The sequence below is a fragment of the Idiotropiscis lumnitzeri genome, unplaced genomic scaffold (genome assembly GCF_059441095.1).
Source record: "Idiotropiscis lumnitzeri isolate Australia: NSW breed Sydney's pygmy pipehorse unplaced genomic scaffold, RoL_Ilum_1.0 HiC_scaffold_75, whole genome shotgun sequence".
Lineage (NCBI taxonomy): Eukaryota > Metazoa > Chordata > Actinopteri > Syngnathiformes > Syngnathidae > Idiotropiscis > Idiotropiscis lumnitzeri.
Window position 1 is genome coordinate 589,342 of NW_028283613.1, and position 9,703 is coordinate 599,044.

At 41.4% G+C, this 9,703-nt stretch overlaps 1 long non-coding RNA gene across 1 annotated transcript; it reads left to right on the plus strand.

The window, feature by feature from the left end:
- Window positions 1-3,770: 3,770 nt before the first annotated feature.
- On the plus strand, window positions 3,771-4,430 carry LOC148315624 (uncharacterized). The gene is made up of 2 exons (XR_015840748.1): window positions 3,771-3,854; window positions 3,944-4,430. It is a non-coding gene; the product is annotated as an uncharacterized LOC148315624 (long non-coding RNA).
- Window positions 4,431-9,703: the final 5,273 nt, after the last annotated feature.

Genomic DNA, 9,703 nt, shown 5'->3' on the forward strand with positions numbered 1-9,703 from the left:
GTGTCTCGAGATGTTAAAATTGCAGTTAGATAGACGTGTGCTGATTAGACAAGACTTCTAATATATCTGGTGTCACAGGATATTTGTCAGTGAATGTGTATGTCTGGTTTGAGGCTCACTCAGCTTTTTCTTGTGTTGTGGGGTCCAGTTGAGTTGAATTGCGTGTCAGGTATGTTGGCCATCTGACACCCAACTGTCAGGTTTGTGTTTGTGGGGACCCCGTAGAGCCATTTTTATTGTTGACATAAATCATAGCTAATCATCTTTTCCTTCATTATCATATGAAATACAGTTAGGAGTTGTATGTGCCTTTACTATGTTATAATCTTAGAACCTACCAGCCACTACAGGTGTCCGACAAGAAGACTTTTGGCTGTCCTGTGCTCCATTGCGCCCCTGGTGGCGTTCAAAAGACAACCTGTGACTGAAATATCAGTCACAACATATCTCTACTGAAGATTAATTGTCATGCGCTAAAGTAATTGGTTTTGTTTCATTCGTGAACTTGTTAGTTTTTGTTTTGGGTGGCCAAAGCCTAAAATGTGTAAAATTCTGATCCATTTTCTTTTTTTAATTCATTAAATTAATATTCAACTTGTTCATTAGGATGGAGGACAACCGACAATGACTGAATCGGCTGAGGTTGATGCCACCAGAACATCGAAGCAGCCTTCTCAAGTTTTGACAGACTCTGAAAAGGAGGTATGCGTATCATGTGGTCATCCTGTCGTGTCTTGAGATGTTAAAATTACAGTTAGATAGACCTGTGCTGGTTGGACAAGTTTTCTAATATATCTGGACATAAATCGTAGCTAATAATATTTTCCCTCATCATCATATGATATACAGTTATGCCTAGTATATGTCTTTACTATGTTACAATCTAAGAACCTACCAGCCACTACAGTTCTCTCATTGGGAGACTTAAGCTTTCGTCAGGTTGTCGACTGCTGCATTGCCCTCTTATTGGCTTTAAGTACACAACCTGTAACTGAATTATCTGTCAGAACAGAACCTATGTGTCTACAGCAGGTGATTTGGCATGTGGATTCTTCAGATTTTTAGAAAATAGGTAAAATTGTGATCAAAAGTTTAAAATGTCTAAAATTCTGGTATAGTTTGCAATAGTATATCTATTAAATCATTTCAAAACTTCTTAACAAGGATGGAGAACATTGGCTGTGACCGAATTGGTTGAGGTTTAGATTACCAGGACCATTGAGCAGCCTCCTCGGGATCTACAAATTTAGGAATGAAGATATGCATCCCATGTTACAATCCTGTTATGGCCCGAGGTTTTGAAGTTGCAGTTACATATTGGGCTGGGCGATATGGCTGATAAGTACATAGCGATATAAGTATTTCATATGGGTCCATCGATACACATTGAATTCTTTTTTTATATTATTTTATTTATTATCGTTTTTATTTTCCAATATTTTCACTGCCCTGTTAAAAAAACATTTAATGTAGTTTTCCTCCCGGGAGCTTTTTGTTACGGTCAATTAATTTTGTTATTACATTATTTTGTCATATCATTCATCAATATTTTAGTTTTTTTTTTTTTTTCAAATAGAATTAAGACCTTTTTCTGTGCAGATTCCTCTGGGGATTAAGTATTTAATGGGTTCTCAATTTTCTCTTGGACTCTGATGCAACCCAGTCTCCTCCCTTGGACAAAAAATATGGGCTGAATCTTCCTTGGAATAACGACACAGATTCTGACGAATCATTGTCAAATCCTGCCCCTGAACTTTGCGCCTCAGACCCAGACCATATTACTATCCCAAGGCTCAGGAGGACCAAAAGTATACAGGTAAACAACCCATATAGATTTCAGGGAATCTTACAAGCAAATTGCATATATTTTATTGGTCTCCTGCCTTCTATCCTTTATATTTCGTTGTTGTTGTTTTTTAGATTAAAAAAACAGGCTGACTTTGGAATGGATAAGCATTATTACTCCAACTCAGATGACAGTGGAGATGAATATATTCCGGATACAAGTGAGGCCTCTGATTCAGACGGAAGTGAATCTTTGAAAATTGTGGACCCTCTCTTGAAGTCTAAGAATGCCTTCAGAGATTTTTCTCCCACACCACGAATCTCAAAAGCCACCTCAACGCAGGTTGTTAATCAAGGGCGTTCACCCGTTCGGAGGAGTAGCAGCACTGGTGTGATTCTTGAATTCTATGGCTCTTCAAATATTTGTGCAGTTTAACACAAATCATCCAAAATAGAATTCAAGCACATCTGTGACAGAAATTCAAATTCAGAAGTCAAAGAGAGAGAACAAAAAAAAAAATCTAATGCTGCGCTTCTTCCGAAGACATATACTGTAAACATTAAATGTATGTTAGGACAATCTTGAAAAAAGTATTAGAACACCCTTTACTTTTATTTCTTGTTAATTTTATTAACCAAAATATGTCCATTTTTATTACAGATTAATGAATACAAAATTAAAACTCTAATCAGCTACTTTTTAATCGTTATATTTGTATAAACAAATGTTATACATCTGTGTGTTAACTTATACAAGAAATGACGGAAAAGCAAGGGTGGTTTAGTATTTTTTTATCGTATATAGTCTGTATAATATCTTTAACCTATGCTGATGCTGTTTAATACTGATTTAAATAATAATAATAATGTCATAATCTGTTGGTTTTACATGAACAAAACCTTTCAAGCACTTTTTAAAATTCTAAATACTACCTCTTGTCAGTAAGTTGGTTCACAGCACTGCCTTGGAGTGAAAGTGTGTAGTGCTGAGACAGTCGGTATGTGCTGAGTCGTCTGACGTTTGTGTGACTGGTACCCAGGAAGGTAGCAAAACCAGGCAGTGTGTATGTCGTACCCAGGAAGGCAGAGAAACCAAGCAATATGTATGTGGTACCCACGAAGGCAGAGAAACTAAGCAGTGTGTATGTGGTACCCGGGAAGGTAGCAAAACCAGGGAGTGTGCATAGATACAGACCCCAAAAGTGATTAAAACCAAATAAAGTCCCCAGAAGATCATCTGTAGTCAGGTGAAGGACCCTGTACTTTGTTCAACTCATTTACTCCCTTAGACGTACAAAGACGTCTTTTAATGCAATGGCGCCCTCTACCAAAGACGTATAAGTACGTTTCCTGTCTTTTTTACGTCATAGTGTACATAAGGGTCTGATGCAACCTCTGACTGAGAATCAGCCTTGTCCGCATTGTGAATCATGTAAAAATCACCCAGCAGGGGGCAGAGGTGCAAAAGATCCGCCTTGAATCTGCGCCAGAGGTACAAATGGGGGGCGGGATCCTGGGGTAGACTTATAAGTGTGGAGAGCAGCGTGGGTAGCAGCAGCATCGGCAGCACTAGCAGCAGTCGCATTAGTAGCGTTAGCAATGAAATCCTCCAAGCAAATGACGATCGAGGAATGCGTTTTTGTAAAAAAAAGCTTCCTAAAAGCATCAAGGCGATGGAGACGCTTTGGTTGAGAGGATGACGCTTCGTCGTCGTCACAACAAACAGGCGTCTAAAGAGGGTGCGCGTGCCTTGCGGCCTGCATCGCCTGCCTTCGGACAATAGCCAAAGCAGCTGAGAGTCCTCACCAGATCCCCCCGAACGAGGAGGTAAGCGCTCGCAAGTTACCATTGAACATGTGGTTTTACCCCTCATGCTTTTATTGTACATATCATGCATCTTGCGGGCAGAAAATGTCGCATAAATGTGCAGTTAGACGCGAGCGTATCTCCTCCCCGACGAGGAAACAACAATACTGAATGGTGTGGTAATCATGCATACTTTCTAAAATTCACAGATTGTGCATCCCGCGGCAAGAAAGTTCCTCCTCGTCTTGTTGGTGTAAAGAAAGGTAAATTATAATGTGAAACTTCACACGCCAGCAATAAAATGCAGCAATAAATATACATTTCCAATTGTTTATATTTCTGTAATTTACAGGTTGTGCATCAGGAAGCAGTGGTTCCGGATGGCGTCACACTGGATGGCAACCGAGGAAAATCGACTTTACAGCAACCCCTGGACCACTGAATGCCGCTGCCCATTTGGAGTCTGAGGAGCCAGCTGATTTCCTGCAGCTGTTTCTCACGGATGAGCTTCTGCAGCACATCGCGGATGCCAGCAATCACTTCCCAGACAATTATTTTCACACAAACCCCAGTGGACAAACACAAGCTCGCCTATTTTCCACGGACCAGCAAAGCCAGACCACAACGAAAGTGTCGGTTCTGTTTGCGCAAAGGCAAACGGAGTGAAACAAGAATGTGGTGTGAACTATGTTGTGTGCCCTTGCATCAAGGCAACTGTTTTATTTTATATCACACAAAAAAAAAAGTATGTATGACACTGATGTATTTCATTTTTGTACATAGTTCAACAGTTCAGTCGTTTAGTGTTATGTGCAAATAAATTTATTTTATCAAAAACATATTTTTTGTGCTTTTTTTTGTTATTTTATAGAAGGCATGCATTATTTAGATGTTAGAGGTGTCATAAAAGCCATAAATAATAGTGTCAAAGTTCAAATTATGGTCAAAATGCATCAGTTTACAAAAAGCTCATTTTCTCAGTTTTTTCCCCAGGGATTGGAGTTTTCATGAAATTTAGCTATTTTCAAATGCCGATTGTTCAAGAATGGAAAAAGATAGGAACAAACATTTTTTTTCTGTTGAAAGAAGAGAGTCTCATCTTTCTTCGGGTGTGCTCCATGTCTATATAGCATTAGAATACAATATTCTGTGGGCCTTGCAATATTAGTCAAAACCCAGGAAAACTCTGGGATTGAGTGGGTTGCTCCAGTGAAAATGGCTGGTATTTAATGAGTTAAGACTGGTTAGGACATCCGGCTCGCAGTCCCAAGGTGCAGGGTTCGATCCCGGGACCCAGCTTTCCTGTGTGGAGGTTGCATTTGTGAGTGAGTTTGAGCGCAGATGGTTGTTCGTCTTTGCGTGCCCTGCGATTGGCTGGCAACCACTTCAGGGTGTGCCCCGCCTACTGCCCGTTGACAGCTGGGTAGGCTCCAGCACGCTATCCTTGTGAGAATAAGCGGATTGGATATTACATGTATGTGTTTATGCCCTAGGCCAGGCGAGGGCAAACTACGGCCCGGGGGCCACATGCGGCCCGTTAAAAGTTTTAATCCGGGCCGCCGAACTTGAAAAAAATTTAATGAATAAACCTTGTTAATGTTTTATTTTCTAAACACTGTGGTTTTCAAAGACAAATATTATTGTTGGAATGCTTTTATTCACTTTCATATAAAATTAAATGTATTTTTTTTCTCAGATGAGGTGAGGTTTCCAAAACACTCCATCCATCTGCTCCTGGTCCGGCCCCTCTGTCATATTTTAGAACCCATTGTGGTCCTCCAATCAAAAAGTTTGCCCGCCCCTGCCCTAGGCTTTGTGTCTTTGCTTGGTTGACTGTGTAATGAGTGTATGAATGCATTTCTTTCTACCAGACACCTTGGACTTCCCATGGCAGATTAATAATCTATTTTATCTATCCATCAGGGTCACGAATGTCATTTGATGAGTAGAGAATTTAGAGTCTCCAATTAACCTAATATACATGGATTTGCGCATGGAAACCTGAGAAAAAGCCCTTAGTCCTACTTTTCCATCTGAACCACTTTATCCTCACGAGGGTCACAGCCGTGACATCCCAGCTGACTTCAGAAAGTAAGTGGGCGACGACTCATGATCTCTTGGTTGAATAATATTGTTAGGGGCTCAAAATGGCCCTCTACAATAAAATGGCAGAAGAATATTACATACTCTCTGGCAGAAGAATATTGCGTTTTTTTGTTTTGTCCAATTAACTTAAATAAAACTTGGGAAAATTTAATGATTACATGTAAACCAGCTGGTCTTCCCCATACCAAGCCCTGGCTAAAACTGACTGAAAAATGCATGATGTGTGCCTTTTAAACTCCTCGGCCCATCCACTATGCCAGGGATGGGCAAACTTTTTGATTGGGAGGGGGGGGGGCACAATGAGTCCTAAAATACATTTAATTTTAAACGAAAGTGAACAAAAGCATTACAACAATATATATGTCTTTGAAAAACCACAGTATTTAGAAAATAAACCATTAACAAGGCTTATTCATTTAATTTTTTTCAAGTTTGGGGGGCTGGATTGAAACGTTTAACGGGCCACAAGTGGCCCCCGGGCCGTAGTTTGCCCAAGTGCCCTAAGCCAATTGATTCTAAAAAATAACAGTTTTCTTCATCAAAACAACATTTTATGATCAACATAAATGTTAGTGAGTACATAAAGGTATACTCATTCGATCTATCATAACCCCATGCACTTAGACTGTACAAAAAAAAGAAAATTTTTATTTTAAAACCTAGTATTTCGCCATGACGTCACACGCTAGCGTCAAGTGCTTGGCGCTAAAAACCCGGAAGTAACAGCGGCGCTCGGTTTGAAAGTGGAGAGTTGTGCATGGTAGGCGAGTTCGGGAGAAATGTTTGTTGAACACGAGGACTGTGGCGTAGAAGATGGTTTAACAGCGATCTAGTGCGCACCCAACCGTGATGGCTGACCAACGAAATAAATGTGGACCGACGGAGTGGACTGACAGGACGTGGAAAACAGGTGTGTGGCATGTGTGCGTGTGCACGAATGTGGTAGCGCGTTCACTATGGTGGCAGCGATCGCAAAGCAGCAGCACCACTCCTTGACAAAAGTATTGTACTTTCTCTGATGTTTTGGGTTTGCTCTGCTTTGGGGTTTGTAGTTCTGGCCACGCAAAAGTAACAAAGCAAGTTCTTGGATGTCTGCTTTTTTCTTGAACTGTTAATTGGTTAACATCGTGGCTCTTATTTTTATCTAATGTATGGAGTTTGGTGGCTATCTATATGCACAACTATATTAGTTGCACTTGAAATTGCATACAGAAAATTAGTATAAATAGGTTACGCTATAAAGTATAACAATATTAACAATCGTTATTGTTGTTACTGTTTATTTATTTTATTTTGCAATAACTGTGCTCCAAGCTTAGCTGTTGTGCCAGCTGCCAAGTAAAAATATGTAATCTCACTCAATAATAGGAATAAATACTTAACTAACATCTCAATTTTTCGGGTTGGGCTGTGGGGGAGGGGAGGGTGGCTGCCTGACATAAAGCAGACTGTCCTGCACATGCGCAGACCAGCCGAGTGTGTGAAGTGTGCGTAAGTGCAGTACCGGGACCGACCACTAGACAGCGATCCTGAGTAATTTTTCCGCACACACATTTCTAGCACACTCGTCTTGTTTTTGTGACCTTCCTGGGAAGCCCTGAAACTTTGACAGGACCTCCCCCTGAGCTTCTTATCACTGAATTCAATGCTCTTTTTTGTGGGGCCCAGATTTTTGGTCCCCACAAAAATTTTGGTCCCCTACAGTGGGTGTGCTGTCCGATGTTGGTCCCCAACATGTAGCTTATACAAACACACACACACACCCCTACTTGTTTTTGTGACATTGTTGGGCCACCTGAGCAAAACTCACATTGTGGGAACCACCCTTTCTAGTGGTTGTACAGCTCTGAAAAAAATCAGGCAGTGTCCAGGAATTTAGTTAAACACAAAAACCACTTCAAATTACCAATTAATGACCTGGAGGTCAAATGAGTGACTCAAGTGCATGTAATTCAGTCACTGTAGCCCAAAGATTCTCTGGGCCAGTGGATGAACCATTATTCGTCTTGGACAGCATTGAAGCAGGCCGTAGCCTGGTTTCTAAAGCTGAAAGACTTACTGACAGAGTAAAGGAAAATAGAAAGGAGTTAATCACATTAGGTGAAGAAGGCAAGATGAATTTATTCAAGAGAACTGTCAAAGGAAAGTATTTGACCTGCGACGACTTGGATAAAGCAGAAAGAGAACTTGTGAAATACTGTCAAAGGCGAAGTTTCAAAAAAGATTTAGCCATATTTGAAAAACAAAAAAGGGTGAAGAAAAGTAGCCCACTTTACAAGTTCAATATAGTACTTCAAGATGGTGTCATGAGGGTTGGTGGACAGTTGAGCCACGCAGCCATGCCTGAAACAGCAAAACAGCAAGCCATCTTGCCAAGGATTCACATAACACAAAGCTAGTCCTGAGATACATTCATGAGATTACAGCTCACGCTGGAAGGAACCACATGATGGCTAATCTGCATCAACAGTTTTGGATACCTCGAGCTGCTAGAGTCATCAGAAGAGTGCTACCTGACGATCCGCCTTTCAAGAGAATTGGCGTTGATTATTTTGGTCCATTCTAAGTAAGTAGGGTTAGAGGACAAGTAAAGAGATACGGCGTGATTTTTACATGTCTCGCTGTACGAGCCGTACATCTGGAAATTGCATCTTCACGTGACACAGATGCTTGTCTCAACGCAATCCGAAGATTTCTTGTCAGAAGAGGACAAGTGAGAGAGATGTATTCTGATAACGGAACCAACTTTAGATCAGCTGACAGTGAAATGAAGAAATCAATCAAAGAATGGAACACTAAGTAAATCGAGAAACACTTGCTGCAAAAAGGTATTCAGTGGCATAGCAATCCCCCAGCAGGTTCCCACCACGGAGGAAGCTGTGAGCGACTTATTTGGTCTGTGAGAAAAATCCTGAATGTCACTGTAAAAGAACAAATTTCGGGTGAAGAAAGTCAATATACCTTGCTTGGTGAGGCTGAAGCAGTTATAAACAGCAGGCCTATCACAAGGACATCTTCCGACCTCAACGACTTGGAAGCACTCACACCCAACACTCTGTTGTGGCTGAAGGTCAAACCTGAGTTACCTCCTGGAGTCTTCTGTAAAGACGACCAATACGCCCCAATACGTACCTCTGGGAATGAGCTGGTCAGCTCTTTAAAGAGTATTATGTAAGTTGAAATACATTAATCCATTTTTCTTTTTTGGACCATCTTTAACTGTGTAGTGTGTAATGTCTAAAATACAAAATGATCAGATTTTAGGGTGCAGTTGACGACTGTGGCACAGGTCCTCGCTCTACAAGTGCTAATAGTCTTCGGCAAAGAGAAAAATCTGCCATAAGGTACAGAAAACATTGGCATCAGAGTAAATGGATGCATGTTTTTGCAATGTGCGAGGAAACTGGCGAACTCAGAGAAAACTACGCAGGCTTGGGAGAACATGCAAACTCTACACAGGAAGGCCGGAGCCGGAATCGATCCCACAACCTCTGCATTGTGAGACCATCGTGCTCACAAGTCGCCCACCGTGGCGGCCGTCCATTATGAATGCCATCCCACCATCCATTATCTGTACGGCTTCTCCTCACAAGGGTTGCGGGGGGTGCTGGAGCCTATCCCAGCTATCTTGGGGCAGTAGGTGGGGTACACCCTAAACTGGTTGCCAGCCAATCGCAGGTCACACAAAGACAAACAACCATCCGCGCTCACACTCACACCAATTTAGGGTGTCCAAACAACCTGCCATGCATGTGTTTGGAATGTGGGAGGAAACCGGAGAACCCACGCAGGCGTGTGGGAAACATGCAAACTCCAAACAGGAAAGCCGGAATCAATCCCGCGACCTCTGCATTGTGAGACCATCGTGCTAACAAGTCGCCCACCATGCATCCCTGCTAAATAAATGATTAATTTTTACATTTTAGTATTTGTAAGCGATCTTGTGTTCATGACAGCATTTTCAACAGTGTGGGTGTTTGTATGAAAGCATTTCACTCGTGTATGG